The 18,580-nt window shown below is 42.0% G+C and overlaps 1 pseudogene; it reads right to left on the bottom strand.

Moving 5' to 3' along the window:
- LOC139235465 (Ig heavy chain C region-like) overlaps positions 1–8,863 on the bottom strand; it is an 88,042-nt pseudogene extending 79,179 nt beyond the window's left edge.
- Between the last annotated feature and the right edge of the window lie 9,717 nt (positions 8,864–18,580).

Genomic DNA, 18,580 nt, shown 5'->3' with positions numbered 1-18,580 from the left:
CTTCTACCCGACTAACCTTTCAAACCCCTTCATAATTTCAAAAAACTTTATTCGGTCACCCCTCAGCCTTCCCTTTTCTTGAAAAAAAAGAACCCCAGCCGGTTTAATTTATTCTTGGCAGTTAAAATCGTTCAGTTCTGGTATTCTCCTTGGAAATCTTTATTTGCACTTCTCCAGTGCTTCTGTATCATTCTTCTCATATGGAAGCCAGAACTATGCTCAGTAAATTAAGTGTGATTATGTAGGTCAGAACTGAACACAGCGTCCTAAGTGTGATATCGAGACCACACTTGTACACCTTTGAAGAATAGTTCCATTCAGCCCATAAGCATGAACCCGCTTCTCGCTTTAATTTTCTGCTCCACTCCCACACTGACGTCTCCATCCTCAGTCTCTTACACGGTTCCAACGAATCTCAATGCAAGCACGAGGAAAAGCACCTTATCTACGATTTTATAGCATTACTTGCTCAATATCGAATTCAATAGAATTTCATACCAGAACTTCCGCCTCTATGTTTTTCTGCCAAATGGCAGCAGTTGATGGTTCTGCCGTTCCCATTTATACTTCATGCAGACCAACCATATGTTTCTTAACTTGTCCCATACCATCTCCTTTTGCCTAGCACCATCATCGCTTTTGTCTTTATATCACTCTTGCCTTCCATTCTATCACAGAGCTTATCATTTGTTCTTTACTCCACACCACCTAACCCTGACTTGAAACTTGCTTAATAATATGTAACATATCCAACTGTTTCCACTTTTGATGAAGGGTCTTCGACCTGAAATCTTAAACCTACTTATCTCTCCACAGACACAGTCAGACCTGCTGATTATGTCCAGCATGTTCAGTAGACAGATAGATAGACAGATAGATAGATATGTGCATAGATGGACAGATCGATGGATAGATAAATAGGTAGATTGATAGATTGATAGATAGATAGATGCTAGATAGATAGATAGATAGATAGATAGATAGATAGATAGATAGATAGATAGATAGATAGATAGATAGATAGATAGATAGATAGATAGATAGATAGATAGATAGATAGATAGATAGATAGATAGATAATTAGATAGATAGATAGATAGATAGATAGATAGAAGATGGATGGATGGATGGAAAGATATGTCGATATATGTACAAGCATATAGAGAGAGTTGTTGATATAAATTAAGATAGATAGAGCAATATGTAGATTATTGGGCAGACTGATAGATAGAAAGGTATTGATGCAATAAACAATTTGGCTGATTGACAAAATTCCTTTTGAATGCCAAGGAGTAGATCAAGGATGTGAACAGAAGGATAGCGAATTATTTTGAATAAAAGCTCATCTCAGTTTTCCGTTCGGATTAAGAATGTGGAAAATGCTTAGTGTCATCATCAGGGTATAGAAATCATATTGTGTGCTGAAACATGATCTACCGCACAATGGCAGTGAGAACAAGTCATACACAAATATTGTGGGAGGAAGTCAGGAGATATAAATCTCAGTATGTACTGACACATGATTTACTGCACGGTGGTTATGGGAGCAGGCATGTATAAATGTAGTGTGAGGAAGTCACAGATGAAAATATCAGTATCGACTGACACCAGATCGAAGATGAACACTGTCACTCTGTAATAACATAGCTCAGGAACATTGGCCTACCCAGTCCACCAATATGGGAGGACAGCTGTATCCCGTCTATCTGTGTCTGAATTTGAATCCAGATCCAAATAAAGGTACTGAACTACTGACACGTCCTGTCCACCATTAGAAATCGCAGTCCTTCAACCCCTGTCAGCGTTTACATTTCACCTCAAGTTCTGGGGTTGAATAAAACATTCATCTCACCAATGCTTGTATACTATTGAGATTCACATCAGAAATCGGATCCAATTCGGGTGGGTGCAGGAAATTGGACAGCTAGATTAATAGTTAAACATACTCTCTGCATCTACCTTGTCGAACACCCTCAGTAACTTATATGTTTCAATGTGATCACTTCTCATTCTTCTAATCCCCAATGTGTATAGATCAAACCTGATCAACCTATTTTCATAAGTCCCCCCTTTTATCACAGGATTCAAACTAGTGAAACTTTTCTGAACTGCCTCCAGGATATCCATCCTTAAATAAGGAGACCAAAACTGTATGCAGTACTGTTGGTGTGGTCAAACCAATAACCTCTACAGTGTAGCAGGATTTCCCTGTGTTTAACTTCCATCCTCTTTGCAATAAAGACCAACATTCAATTTGCCTTCCTGATTACTTGCTGTACATAAATACTAACTTTTGTATTTCATGCTCAAGACGTCAGGCCCCTCTGTCCTACTGCATTTTGTAATCCATCTCCATTAAAATATTACATTGCTTTTTTATTGTTCGTGCCAAAGTGGATAAGCTCACACTTTCGCAATTTATACACCATCTGCCAAATGTTTTCCCACTCACTTAGCCTGTCTATATCCCTTTGCAGATTATTTGTGTCCTCCTCACAACATGCTTTCCCTCGCATTTTTGTGTCATCAGCAAACTTGGCTAAATTATATTCGGTCCCTTCAACCAACTCATTAATATAGATTGTAAATAGTTGAGGCCATAGCACCGATAACTGTGGCATCCCAATAGTAACCGTTTGCTCACCGTAAAATGACCCGTTTATTCCAACACTTTCTTTTCTTTAGTTAGCCAAATCTCTATCTATGCCATTATATTACAACCGACCCCCTGAGCTTGTATCCTCTGCAGTAACCTTTTATGTGGCAACTTATCGAATGCCTTCTGGACATCCAAATACAGCACATACACTCGTACCCCCTTATCACCCTGATAATTACATCCTCAAAGAACTCAAGAAAATTTGCCAAACATGATTTACTTTTCAAAAAAGCATGCTGACTCCGCTTGAATGTGTCATGCGTTTCCAAATGTAATGCTTCTTATACCTTACTAAAGGAACCTGTGCACAATTTCCTGCTTTCTGTCGTCTTACTTTTTTAAATATGACCGTTATATTTGCGATTTTCCAATCTGTTGGGATCTCTCCAAAATCCAGGGAATTTTGGTAAATTGCAACCAATCCATTCAATATCTCTGCAGCCACTTCTTTTAAGACCCGAGGAAGCAGACCATCATTTCCAGGCGCCTTATCCAACTTCAGTCCTATTATTTTACCCAATAATCTTTCTTTAGTGAAACTGATTGTTTGAAGTTTCCTCCTCCCTATAGCTACTTTATTGTCCTACCTGGGCAGGACCGGAACCAATGCCCGAGTGGGAGTGTTTGCTAGTGCTGTTGGGGAGGAGTTAAACTAATATGGCAGGGGGATGGGAACCAATGCAGGGAGACAGAGGGAAACAAAAAGGAGACAAAAGCAAAAGACAGAAAGGAGATGAGGAAAAGTGGAGGGAAGAGAAACCCAAGGCAAAGAACAAAAAGGGCCACTGTACAGCAAAATTCTAAAAGGACAAAGGATGTTAAAAAAACAAGCCTGAAGGCTTTGTGTCTTAATGCAAGGAGTATCCGTAATAAGTTGGATGAATTAACTGTGCAAATAGTTCTTAACAAATATGATGTGATTTGGATTACAGAGTCGTGGCTCCAGGATGATCAGAGCTGGGAACTCAACATCCAGGGGTATTCAACTTTCAGGAAGGATAGAATAAAAGGAAATGGAGGTGGGGTAGCATTGCTGGTTAAGGAGGAGATTAATGCAATAGTTAGGAAGGACATTAGCTTGGATGATGTGGAATCTATATGGGTAGAGCTGCAGAACACCAAAGGGCAAAAAACGTTCGTCGGAGTTGTGTACAGACCTCACAACAGTAGTAGTGATGTCGGGGAGGGCATCAAACAGGAAATTAGCGGTGCAAGCAATAAAGGTGCAGCAGTTATAATGGGTGACTTTAATATGCACATAGATTGGGCGAACCAAACTTGAAGCAATACGGTGAAGGAGGATTTCCTGGGGTGCATAAGGGATGGTTTTCGAGACCAATATGTCGAGGAACCAACTAGGGGGGAGTCCATCTTAGACTGGGTGTTGTGTAATGAGAGAGGATTAATTAGCAATCTCGTTTTGCGAGACCCCTTGGGGAAGAGTGACCATAATATGGTGGAATTCTGCATTAGGATGCAGAATGAAACAGTTAATTCAGAGACCATGGTCCAGAACTTAAAGAAGGCTAACTTTGAAGATATGAGGCGTGAATTGGCAAAGATAGATTGGCGAATGAGACTTAAGGGGTTGACTGTGAATGGGCAATGGCAGACATTTAGAGACCGCATGGATGAACTACAACAATTGTACATTGCTGTCTGGCGTAAAAATGAAAAAGGGAAGGTGGCTCAACCGTGGCTATCAAGGGAAATCAGGTATAGTATTAAAGCCAGGGAAGTGGCATACAAATTGGCCAGAAATAGCAGCGAACCCGGGGACTGGGAGAAATTTAGAACTTAGCAGAGGAGGACAAAGGGTTTGATGAGGGCAAGGATAATGGATTACGAGAAGAAGCTTGCAGAGAACATTAAGATGGATTGCAAAAGTTTCTATAGATATGTAAGGGAAAAAGGTTAGTAAAGACAAAGGTGGGTCCCCTGCAGTCAGAATCAGGGGAATCATAACGGGGAACAAAGAAATGGCGGACCAGTTGAACAAGTACTTTGGTTCGGTATTGACTAAGGAGGACACAAACAACCTTCTGGATATAAAAGGGGTCAGAGGGTCTAGTAAGGAGGAGGAACTGAGTTAATTCTTATTAGTCGGGAAATTGTGTTGGGGAAATTGATGGAATTGAAGGCCGATAAATCACCAGGGCCTGATGCACTGCATCCCAGCGTACTTAAGGAGGTTGCCTTGGAAATAGGGGATGCATTGACAGTCGTTTTCCAACATTCCATTGACTCAGGATCAGTTCCTATCGAGTGGAGAGTAGCCAATGTAATCCCACTTTTTAAAAAAGCAGGGAGAGAGACAACAGGGAATTATAGACCGGTCAGCCTGACACCGGTAGTGGGTAAAATGATGGAATCAATTATTAAGGATGTCATAGCAGTGCATTTGGAAAGATGTGACATGATAGGTCCAAGTCAGCATGGATTTGTGAAAGGGAAATCATGCTTGACAAATCTTCTGGAATTTTTTGAGGATGTTTCCAGTAGAGTGGACAAGGGAGAACCAGTTGATGTGGTATATTTGGACTTTCAGAAGGCTTTCGACAAGGTCCCACACAAGAGGTTAATGTGCAAAGTTAAAGCACATGGGATTGGGGGTAGTGCGCTGACATGGATTGAGAACTGGTTGTGAGACAGGAGGCAAAGTGTAGGAGTAAATGGGTACTTTTCAGAATGGCAGGCATTGACTAGTGGGGTACCGCAATGTTCTGTGCTGGGGCCCCAGCTGTTTACATTGTACCTTAATGATTTAGACGATGGGATTAAATGTAGTATCTCCAAATTTACGGATGACACTAAGTTGGGTGGCAGTGTGAGCTGCGAGGAGGATGCCAGGAGGCTGCAGAGCGACTTTGATAGGTTATGTGAGTGGGCAAATGCATGCAGATGAGGTATAATGTGGATAAATGTGAGGTTATCCACTTTGGTGGTAAAAACAGAGAGACAGACTATTATCTGAATGGTGACAGATTAGGAAAATGGGAGGTGCAACGAGACCTGGGTTTCATGGTACATCAGTCATTGAAGGTTGTCATGCAGGTATAGCAGGCGGTTAAGAAAGCAAAAGGCATGTTGGTCTTCATAGCGAGCGGATTTGAGTACAGGGGCAGGGAGGTGTTGCTACAATTGTACAGGGCCTTGGTGAGGCCACACCTGGAGTATTGTTTACAGTTTTGATCTCCTAACCTGAGGAAGGACATTCTTGCTATTGAGGGAGTGCGGCGATTCCCGGGATGGCGGGACTGACCTATCAAGAAAGACTGGATCAACTGGGCTTGTATTCACTGGAGTTCAGAAAAATGAGAGGGGACCTCATAGAAACGTTTAAAATTTTGATGGGTTTAGAAAGGTTAGATCCACGGAGAATGTTCCCAATGTTGGGAAGTCCAGAACCAGGGGACACAGTCTGAGGATAAGGAGTAAGCAATTTAGGACCGAAATGAGGAGAAACTTCCTCACCCAGTGAGTGGTGAACCTGTGGAATTCTCTACCACAGAAAGTTGTTGAGGCCAATTCACTAAATATATTAAAAAAGGAGTTTGATGAAGTCCTTACTACTAGGGGGATCAAGGGGTATGGCGAGAAGGCAGGAATGGAGCACTGAAGTTGCATGTTCAGTCATGAACTCATTGAATGGCGGTGCAGGCTAGAAGGGCCGAATGGCCTACTCCTGCACCTAGTTTCTATGTTTCTATATTGGGATGTTTTTAGTATCGTGTACCGTGATGACCGATAACAAATATTCGTTCATATATAGATAGAGAGATAGATAGATGGATAGGTAGATATGTACATATAAAGGTAGATAGATGGATAGATGGAGAAAAAGAGCGAGAGATTGTGTGTGAGAGATAGAGAGAGCGAGAGAGAGATAGATAGATAGATAGATAGATAGATAGATAGATAGATAGATAGATAGATAGATAGATAGATAGATAGATAGATAGATACATGTTAGGATAGTTAGATATATAGATAGATAGATAGACAGATAGATAGATAGATAGATAGAGAGAGAGAGAGAGAGAGAGAGAGAGAGAGAGAGAGAGAGAGAGAGAGAGAGAGAGAGAGAGAGAGAGAGAGAGAGAGAGAGAGAGAGAGAAAGAGATAGAGATAGAGATAGATAGATGGAAAGATATATCGATATATGTACAACATTATAGAGAGGGTTGTTGATATAAATTAGGACAGAGAGTGCAATATGTAGATTATTGGACAGACTGATAGATCGAAAGGTATTGATGCAATAAATAATTTGGTAGATTGACAAATGTCATGTTGAATCCCAAGGAGTAGAATAAGAATGTGAACAGATGAATTGTGAATTATTTTGAATAAAACCCTATCTCTGTTTGAAGTTCTGATTAAGAATGTGTAAAATGCTTAGTGTCATCATCAGGGTATGGAAATCTTATTGTGTGCTGACACCTGATCTACTGCACAATGTCAATGAGATCTAATCATACACTAATACTGTGGGAGGAAGTCAGGAGATATAAATCTCAGTATGTACTGACACATGATTTACTGCACTGTGGTTATGGGGATTCGTCATGTACAAATGTAGTGTGAGGAAGTCACAGATGAAAATATCTGTGTCAACTGACACTGGATCTAATATGAACACGTGTTTATCTGTAATAACAAAGTCCAGGAACATTGCCCTAACCAGTCCCCCAATAGAGGGAGGACAACTATATCCCGTCTATCTGTGTATGAATTTGATCCCGTCTCCAAACGAAAGTAACTGAGCTACTGACACATCCTGTCCACCATTAGATAGAACAGACGTTCATCCCCTTTTCCGCGTTTGCATTTCACCTCAAGTTCCAGGGGTGAATCAAACACTCATCCTACCAATGCTTGTATACTATTGAGGTTCACATCAGAATTCGCATCCAATTGGGGTGGCAGAGGAAAACGGAGAGGTAGATAGATAGTTAAGCATGCTCTCTGCATCTAACTTGTCGAACACCCTCAGTAACTTATATGTTTCAACGTGTTCACATCTCATTCTTCTAATCCTCAATGTGTATAGATCCAACCTGCTCCACCTTTTTTCATAAGTCACCACATTTATCTCAGGATTCAAACTAGTGAATCTTTTCTGAACTCCATCCAATGCCAGTATATCCCTCGTTAAATAAGGAGACCAAAACTGTACGAAGTGTTGTTGGTGTGGTCACACCAATATCCTGTACAGTTGTAGCAGGACTTTCCTACGTTTATATTCCATCCCCATTGCAATAAAGGCCAACATTCAATTTGCCTCCCTGATTACTTGCCTTACATTCATACTAACGTTTGTGTTTCATGCTCAAGACTTCAGGTCCCGCTGTACTGCGGCATTTTGTAATCCATCTCTATTAAAATATTATTTTTTTTGTTGTTGTTCCTGCCACACTTTCCCATATAATGCCCCATCTGCCCAATATTTTCCCACTCACTTAGACTGTCTATATCCCTTTGCAGATTCTCTGTGTCCTCCTCACCACATGCTTTCCCACCCACCTTTGCTTAATCAACAAACTTGGCCACATTACACTCCATTCATTCATTCATGTCATTAATATAGATTGCAAATAGTTGAGGCCATAGCACCGATCACTGTGGCACCCCATTAGTTACCGTTGCCCACCGTAAAATGAACTGTTTATCCCGACTCTCTGTTTTCTGCTAGTTAGCCAATCCTCTGTCCATGCAAATATAGTACCACCGACCCCCTGAGCTTGTCTCCTGTGCAGTAACCTTTTATGTGGCAACTGATCGAATGCCTTCTGGAAATCCAAAAACAGCACAGCCACTCGTCTCCCCTGATAGTTACATCCTCAAAGAACTCAAGTATATTTGCCAAACATGATTTACTTCTCAAAAAATTCATGCTGACTCTGCTTGAATGAATTACGCTTTTCCAAATGCAATGCTCCTACTTCCTTACTAAAGGACTGTGGCATTTTCCCAACGATAGATGTTAGGCTAACTAGTGTCTAATTTCCTGCTTTCTGTCATCTTACTTTTTGAAAATAGGACCGTTATATTTGCGATTTTTCTATCCGTTGGGATCTCTCCAGAATCCAGGGAATTTTGGTAAATTGCAAACAATGCATCCAATATCTCTGCAGCCACTTCTTTTAAGACCTGAGGATGCGGATCATGAGTTCCAGGCGACTTGTCCAACTTTAGTTCCATTATTTTACCCAATACCTTTTCTTTCGTGAAAGTGATTGTTTTACGTTTCCTCCTCCCTATAGTCACTTTATTGTCTATTATTGGGATGTGTTTAGTGTCTTGTACCGTGAAGATCGAAACCAAATGTTTGTTCACAGAGGGATAGAGAAATAGGTCCCTCTGCACTGCTGAATTTTGTAGTCCTTCTCTATTAAAATATTAAATTGCTTTTTTATGGTTCATGCCAAAGTGGACAACCTCACTTTTTCCCACATTATGCACCATCTGCAAAATCTTTTCCCATTCACTTAGCCTGTCTATATCCCGTTTTATATTCGTTGTGTACTCCTCACAACATGCTTTCCCGCCCATGTTTGTATAAACAGCAAACGTGGCGACATTACACATGGTTCCTTCATCCAAATCGTTAATCTTCATTGTAAATAGTTGAGGCCATAGCACTGATCACTGTAGCATCCCATGAATTACGGTTTTCCCAAAGTAAAATGACCCGTTTATCCCGACGCTCTATTTTCTGTTAGTTAGCCAATCCTCTGTCCATGCCAATATATTATCACCGACCCCCTGAGCTTGTATCGTGTGCAGTAACCTTTATGTGGCACCTGATCGAATGTCTTCTGGAGATCAAAATACACAACATCCACTCATTCCCTCTTATCCACCGTGATAGTTACATTCTAAAATTATTCCAGAATATTTGTCAAACATGATTTACTTTAAAAAAAATCATGCTGACTCTGCTTGAATGTATTATGCTTTTGCAAATGCAATGCTACTACTTCCTTACGAAAGGATTCGAGCATTTTCCCCACGACAAATGCTAGGCTAACCAGTGTATAATGTCCTTTTTTCTGTCGCCTTCATTTTTTAAATAGCACCATTATATTTGCGATTTTCCAATCCATTGCGATATCTCCAGAATCCAGGGAATTTTGGTAGAATGCAAACAATGCATCCAATATCTCTGCAGCCACTTCTTTTAAGACCCGAGGATGCGGACCATCAGTTCCAGGCGACTTGTGAAAATTTAGTCCCATTATGCTAACCAATACTTTTTCTTAAGTGAAATGTTTTAAGTTTCCTCCTCCCCATTTCCACTTTGTTGTCTATTATTGGGATGTTTTTAGTGTCGTGTACCATGAAGGCCGAGACAAAATATTTGTTCATAGATAGATAGATAGATAGATAAATAGACAGATAGATCGATAGATAGATCGATAGATAGGTAGATAGATAGATAGATAGATAGATAGATAGATAGATAGATAGATAGATAGATAGATAGATAGATAGATAGATAGATAGATAGATAGATAGATAGATAGATAGATAGATAGATAGATAGATAGATAGATAGATAGATAGATAGATAGATAGATAGAGAGATAGATAGATAGATAGATCGACCGACATATATACAAACATATAGAGAGAGTTGTTGATATAAGTTAAGCAATTAAGACAAATAGAGCTCTATGTAGATTATAGGGCAGACTGATAGATAGAAATATATTGATGCATTGAACAATTTGGTTGATTGATAAAAGTTCAATCTGAAAGATTGGAACAAGAATGTGAATGGACGGATATCTGAATTATTTTGAATAAAACCCTATCTCTTTTTGTAGTTCGGATTAAGAATGTAGAAAATGCTGAGCTTTATCATCAGGGTATGGAAATCTTATTGTGTACTGACAGCTGATCTACTGCACCGTGGCAGTGGGGACCAGTCATATACAAATGTAGTGAGAGGAAGTCACTGCTCAAAATCTCTGTGTTGACTGACACCGGATCTAATATGAATATTTGTCGCACTGTAATAACATAGCTCAGGACCATTGGCCTACCCAGTTCCCCAATAGGTGGGGGTCAACTGTACCCCGTCTATCTCTATCGAATTTTACCCCAGAAATCACATCCAATTGGGGTGGCGGGAGGAAATGGGAGATAGAAACATAGAAACACATAAAATAGGTGCAGAAGTAGGCCATTCGGCCCTTACATCCTGCACCACAATTCAATAAAATCATGGATAATCATTCACATCACAACCCGTGTCCTGCTTTCTCTCCATACCCCTTGATCCCTTTAGCCACAAGGGCTATATCTAACTCTCTCTTGAATATATCCAATGAACTGGCATTAAGAACTCTCTGCGGTAGGGATCTATCTATCGATCTATCTCTCAATCTATCTGTCTGTCTAACTGTCTGTCTATCTGTCTATCTATCTGTCTGTATGTCTATCTATCTAACTATCTATCGATCTGTCTATCTATCTATCTTTCTATCTATCTATCTATCTATCTATCTATCTATCTATCTATCTATCTATCTATCTATCTATCTATCTATCTATCTATCTATCTATCTATCTATCTATGTATTTATCTATCTATCGATCGATCTATCGATCTGTCTATCTATCTATCTCTCGATCATGCTTTTCTCTGACCATCTCCCATTGCAAATTGCTACATCAACATTTTTCATTCAATTGTGCATTATTAAATGTAGTTGTAGTTGCTGAGACTCACTACGAGGCCACTTCGTTTCTACTGTCTCGATCCCAAATGTGTTGCCATTTTGAGTATATGAAAACAAATTGCATGCATCAATTTGACCTGGGCAACGCCACGAGCAATCTGCTGCTGAATATCGGAAGTCACGAGCGAACCTCGGACTACTGGACCTCATTGCTGGTGCCGTACTGTAACGTTTCCGGCGACTCCAAGCCAGCAGTGGTGCTTCACATGCAGTTTGCATACGGTAGATCTAGTTATGGGACCAAATAATTCACTGATGGAAGACGATAAAATTTAAGACATGCTGTGTGTAGACAGGGCGGGGAGGCAATAGGAAGGCATAAGTCTTTCGGGATGGTATATGGTTAGAATTGATGTGGGGACTTGATTTTACCGAGTCTCCACCCATGTTCCTCAATTGGAAAATATCGACTGCATGGAGCAGGTCCATGTGCTTTTTCCCTTCCTTCATGATGGATCAGTGGGAATTGTTTGGCGTTGATAGAAGGCTACGTGAAGAGAGCCAGGAGAGAGCATGGCAGTGGCATTAGTTTGGGATTCATATACGACTATAGGGAGAGAGTGGCACACTGAGGTTAGTTTCGGATGGATAAAGGCTATGGTGCTTGAGTGGGCAGTGTGATTTTTGTGGCATTGATAAAGGGCTATGTTGCGTGGGTGTGGCAGTGTGATTAGTGTGGGATTGAAACAGGGCTGTGGGGAGAGAGCGGGGCCATGCGATTAGTTTGGGATTGATACAGGGTTATGGGGAGACAGTGGGGCAGCAGGAGCAGTTTGGGTGAGATTGAGGGCTGTGGGGAGAGAGAGGGCTGTCGGATTAGTATGGGATTTGTACAGGGCAATGAGGAGTGAGCTGGACAGTGGGATTCGTTTTGAATTGATGCAGAAATATGGGGAAAGAGGGGAAAGAGCAATTTGTTTTTCAGTAATACAGAGCTTTGTGGAGAGTATGCAGTGGAATAGTTCGACGAATATAGGGAAATAGAAGAAAGCATACTTAGTTTGGGATTGTAACTGGGGTATAGGCAATGAGCGTTGCTGTGGGATTAGATTAGAATTCCTACATGAATCTGGGGAAAGAGGCGCATTGGTGTTAGTTTGCAATTGGTATCGGGCTTCCGAGAGAGAGTGGCTGTATGATTAGTTTCGGTTTATACAGCACTATGAGGAATGAGCGCGGCTGTGGGATTAGATTGATATTTATATACGGCTCTGGAGAGAGAGGGGACAGGATCACACAAGGGGCAAAATTGCAATCAGTAATTCCGATCTGAATGAATGGCCTCAGTTTGTGCCGCTATAAAATTTTGGTTCATATCCCAGATTCTATATGTGGACACTTGCATTTGGTCAAAGTAAACAATTTATTAATTAGTTGCTTCATCAAGGAGAAATGCGATCAGGTTCTCAACATAGATACTAATTCTCATTGTCTGTTTCGTTACCTGCTGTTTGCTGCGAAATGTTGTTTGAATCTGTGAATGTTGTAATTCTAAAATTGGCAGTCAATAAACTCTGAATGTATATGTTAAAGAGCCGAACCATTTAATTTTTTAAAAACACCACAATCTACTAATTCAAGGTTATAGCAATGCGTTCCTCGTCTGTCAACACCAACAAGAACTTATGTCAATGTAGCGCCATTAACCAAGAAAAACGTCCCAAGGTGCTACACAGGAGAGTTATTAAACAGAATCTGACACCGAGCCTCATAAGAAGAAATTAGGATGGATGAGAAAAAGCTTGGTCAAAGATGTAGGTCTTAAGCAGCGTCTTAAAGACTGAGAGCGAGGTCGAGAGGTGGAGAAGTTTAAGGAGGAATTATTTTGCTGAGGAACTACGCAGCTATATGTACGGCCACCAATGTTGAGTGATTAACAAAGAGAATGCGCAAAAGGCCGGGATTTAGAGATGTGCACAGGTGTCGGTGGGTTGTTGTATTGGAGAAGGTTACAGAGATTAGCGAGAAAGGGATGAATTAAAAAAACAATGAGAGTTTTAAATGGAGATTTTTCCGGAACGAGAGCCAATGAAGGTCAGTGATGGAGGAGCGGGTCGGTGTGAGTTAGGGCACGGGCAGCCGAGCTTTTGATATGGTAATGTTTATAGAGGGTGTAAGATGGGAGCACATCCATCTGAGCGTTGAAATAGTGAAGTCTAGAGATAAGAAAGGCATGAATGAGGGTTTCCGCAGCAGATGAGCTGAGGTAGGAGTGGTGTATAGCGAGGTTACTGAGGTTAAAATAGGCAATCTTGGTGATGGAGCGCAAAGGTGGTTGGAAGCTCATCTCGGAGTCAAATACGATCCCAAGATTGCAGATAGACTGGTTCAGCTTCAGTCAGACGCCAGCGAAAGGAATGGAGTGGGTGGCTATGGAACGGAGTTTGTGGCGAGAGCAAAGACGATGCTTCAGTACTCCCAATATTTTGTTGGAGAACATTTCTGCTCATCCAATACCGTATGTCACAAAAGCAGCCTGACAAATTAGAGAAACTGGTGGGGTGGAGAGAGGTAGTGGTGAGGTCGAGCTGGGTGTCGTTAGCATATATGTCGAACGTGATATTGTGTTTTTGGATGACGGCCCCGACGGGCGCCGTTTAGATGAGAAATATCTGGGGGCCAGGGATAGATACTTATGGGACACCAGTTAACAGCGTGAGACCGCGAAGAGTAGCCCTGGCTCTTGGCAGTGTGTGGAAAGAGGTTTCTACTCAAACCAATGGGTAGGCCCTGATGGAGTGGGGGAAGGGTGAAGGGAAGGAGATTTTTTCTTGTTTGCGTGTGGAAAGGAAATAAATAACGAATTAATTTAGCGCGCTTGATGAGCTCAGGACGTCTCAAAACGCTTTAGAATCAATGAAGTACTTTTGAAGTGAAGCCACTGTTCATTGTAGGGCACGCAGCAGCCAATCGATACATTGCAAGACCCCACAAACAGCAATGAGATAAACGAGCATATAATGTACTTTAATGATGGTGGGTGAGGGATAAATATTAGCCGGAGCACCAGGAAAATTCCCCTGCCATGGGTTCTTTTGTATTCACATCAGAGAGCAGGGAAAACCTCAGACCAACATCTCATTAGAAAGACGGCACGTTCGACTGTGCAGCACTCCCTCAGCAATGCACTGGCGTGCCAGACTACATTATGTGCTTAAATCGTTGTAGCGGTACTTGAACCCACAAGCTTCTGATGTCAGAGGTGCGGGTGCGACTGCTGAGCAAACGCTGACGCCTTGAGCAGAGAGGATTACGTGGAGATTTGATAGTGGTCTTCAATATTAGACAAGATATCGATAGAGTAAATTAAACTGAACAGTTTCCACTGGAGGAAGGATCGTAACCAGGCAATATCGATTTAAGTTAATCGGTATTAAAAGAGATGGCAAATTAGGAGGCATTTTTGTGCAGCGCGATATTGTGACAGGGTATGCACTGTCTGAGAGGGAGGTGGAAGCAGATTTTATTAGTAACCTTCATAATTACCTTGATATATTCTTCAAAAATAAAGATGTAAATGGCTATGGGGCAAGATTAGTACTAATTGAACTGCCCCGTAGTAGTTCAGTATTCATTAAGATTTCCATCTCCTGACATTATATTATTACAGACTCTGACACCCCGTCCCAACCTTCAGTAGTTCAAGTGTCTATACTCATTGATATTCAATTCTCTGCCGCACCCCCTCCCACCACCATGATTTGTCTACATATTTTAGTCAAATCGCTCACTACTTTTTATCAGGTTTCACTACACAAGGAAACCCCCCCCCACCCCCACCCCTCCACCCCTTCCGCATTATATGAGAACGGTCCCGGGACCAGTCCTAAACTGCTGTAGATCAGAAGTCAGTACAGAGGGAGATCTCCAGCTCATGTCATGTCCCCCTTTCTCAATTATAGTATTACAGACTCTGGTACCCAATGCCACATTGCTGTAGATCAGATGCCACTGCACGTTGAGATTTCGATACCCTCATGTTTACAAAGAGCCTTTTCCATTTTCTTAACACGAACAGCAAACAAACACTCATTCACCATGGCAATCTATCCATCTGTACTCAAGGCTACACATTAGTCTCTTAAAATATTAAAATGATTTGTGAAAAGTATTATCGATCTCTCTGCATCACTGTACCGTTCTCTGTATCTGACTGTCTGTCTGTCTGCATGTCTACCTATATATTGCTCTATATGTCATAATTTATATCAACAACATTCACTATATGTTTGTATACATGTCGATATATCTTTCCACCTATCTATCCATCTATCTATCTTTCTATCTATCTATCTATCTATCTATCTATCTATCTATCTATCTATCTATCTATCTATCTATCTATCTATCTAACTATCTATCCATCTATCTATCTATCTATCTATCTATCTATCTATCTATCTATCTATCTATCTATCTATCTATCTATCTATCTATTTATCTATCTATCTATCCATCTATCTATCTGTCGATCTGTCTATCTAACTGTCTATCTATCGATATGTCTGTCTGTCCATTTACGATTGGAATAAAATGATGAATATTCATAATTGCCCGGATTTAGCCGGGCTGATGATGGTGTCTGCACAGCGTGCGCCGTCGTAAGTCCTCAGAATGGGTCCGCAACTTCTGACTTTCCATATGCGCCGCGCATGCACGTAAAACCCGGAAGTTCCGATCTGTCAAGATTCATCTTAATTGATCATCGGCGATCACCCCGAAAACACTCTTCCTTGTGCAGGGCCCAACTGCGCCCCACCGAATGCCCCTGAAACATTTTAAATGCTTAATAAAAGGGACGTTTCATTCATTTGGAACAGGGGATTCGTTATTTTTATTAGAATTGTGTTTTATTGAGAGATTTCTCACAAGCTTATGGGAATGTATTTTGTAATTGGAAGCCCCATAAGGTAATGGTGAATCCCTCTATTTAATTGGTTGGGCTGGCCCAGCCAGGTGATCCCAGGAATGCTTCCGAACCGGCTGCTTCCCTGGGATCCATTGGCCTTTATGCAGATATATGCATTGAGTCCCAAGACCTGAAGATTCCAAAGCTCCAGAGACACCAATTTATTTTCGTGTCGGTGGCGTACTCCGGGTGTATGCCTCAGACCTCAAATTCAGGACCCATATATCTATCTATAATATCATAGAAATCTTATATCTTTGCGATCTTTGTGCGAACTTCTCGCATTTTATGTTCCTATCTCTACATTTATAATGGAAACTGCTTATGCAAACGTGCCACGCTTTGATTACACTCTCCCGATAGCGGTGGCGCTGTACTGCCTCAGTTTTGCATCTCTAGCCTTCCCCGCCTCGACAGCAAGCAATGCCCGATTTTCGATACAAATCTACTTCTCTCCTTCCCAAAATACACTAACTCTTGTTATTTACCTAAAGGTAATAACATGAAACCAAAACATAATATAATGAAACGAATGCAGCATGTATAACTTTAAAATGGAGAAGACTTATTTCTGCAATTATTTCTGGTCTAATTCTCCCTCAGCTTTCCAACCCCATTTATACTGAGCACTACACTTGTTTTTTGCGCCCTATATAAAATGCCAGGTGAGTTCCACTTGTAATCATCTAAAGCAACAATAATGCTTGTATCAGGCAGTAAAATATATTCTAATTTACAATTCTGGTGCATTCATGTCCCACACATCAAGAGTCCAATTAAAAGGACCTCAAAAACCCCATTTCTGGCATTATACAGGCGGACGCACTGGCAGTCGGTGAAGATGTATGTGGCGCAAACACCCGGTGTCTCCAGTCCGTCCAAGTCGGGCAGCGATTGGCAAGATAACTGGAAAAATCCCGGTAAAGAAAATGCGGCACCAGTTGCCGGGTGACAGCGGGCCTACAGAATTGGAAGACTGGTGGGAAACGATTGCCGGCGAGGATCGGAGGACTGGCAGTAATCGGCGGGTCGCGAGGACCCAGGAAATAGTCAGCACGGACAACCAGTGAGGTCGGGACCCAGGAACGGTTTAGAACGGGTCAGCAGCAAGGACAGAATCCAGGGAAGGTAGAACACAGACCAGCAGCAGGATCCGGAGTCCAAATGCTGCAGCGAGGTCGGGAAGCCAAGGCCAGCAGTAAGCTCGGGACCCAGGGAAGGTACAGCATGGACCCGCAGCAGGGCCGGGAGGCAGAGCGCAGCAGCGAGGTCGGTAAACCAAGGCCGGCAGTAAGCTCGGGACCCAGGGAAGGTACAGCACGAACCAACAGTGAGGTGGGAGGCTGAGACCCACAGCGAGGTCAGGACACGAGGAAGTACAGAGCAGCACAGAACAACAGGGTGGTCGGGATCCAAGGAAGGTACAGCACGGTCCAACAAGGAGGTCAGGACGCAAGGAAGATACAGAAAAGACCATCAGGGAGTTTGGCACAGGAGGCTAGCAGCATGGCTGGGACCCGAGGCCAGTACCGAGGTCGAGACACGAGGCCAGAATAAACGTGGTCACTAGAAAACAACCAACGACAAAAGTGTGTGCGGTTGGAGAGAGAATAGGAAAGCGCAGGAGAGCCGCATGCTGGTGCTGGTGCGAGGCTGGCGCGGGGGGTGGGGGAGGCACAGTGTTAATATTCTATGCACAATTCTGCAAACCGCTCCAAGATTAAGGTGCTCACCTACACTGTGATCTCTGAAAACATTTTAGAGAGGACCTGAGGGAGCAGGTCAGTAGGAACATAGAAATATAGAAACATAGAAAATAGGTGCAGGAATAGTCCATTCGGCCCTTCGAGCCTGCACCACCATTCAATAAGATCATGCCTGATCATTCACCTCAGTACCCCTTTCCTGCCTTCTCTCCATACCCCTTGATCCCTTTAGTCGTAAGGTCCATAATCAACTCCCGCTTGAATATATCTAACGAACTGGCCTCAACAACTCTCTGCAGAAAAGAATTCCACAGGTTAACAACTCTCTGAGTGAAGAAGTTCCTCCTCATCTTGGTCCTAAATGGCTTACACTTTATCATTAGACTGTGACCCCTGGTTCTGGACTCCCCCAACATCGTGAACATTCTGCTTGCATCTAACCTGTCCAGTCCTGTCAGAATTTTATATGTTTCTATGAGATCCCCTATCATTCTTCTAGACTCCAGCGAATAGACGCCCATTCGATCCAGTCTCTCCTCATATGTCAGTCCTGCCA

The sequence above is a fragment of the Pristiophorus japonicus genome, chromosome 23 (assembly GCF_044704955.1).
Source record: "Pristiophorus japonicus isolate sPriJap1 chromosome 23, sPriJap1.hap1, whole genome shotgun sequence".
NCBI classification, from domain to species: domain Eukaryota; kingdom Metazoa; phylum Chordata; class Chondrichthyes; family Pristiophoridae; genus Pristiophorus; species Pristiophorus japonicus.
The sequence above is the reverse complement of the archived record's forward strand: the minus strand, read 5'-3'. Positions and strand labels throughout refer to the sequence as shown.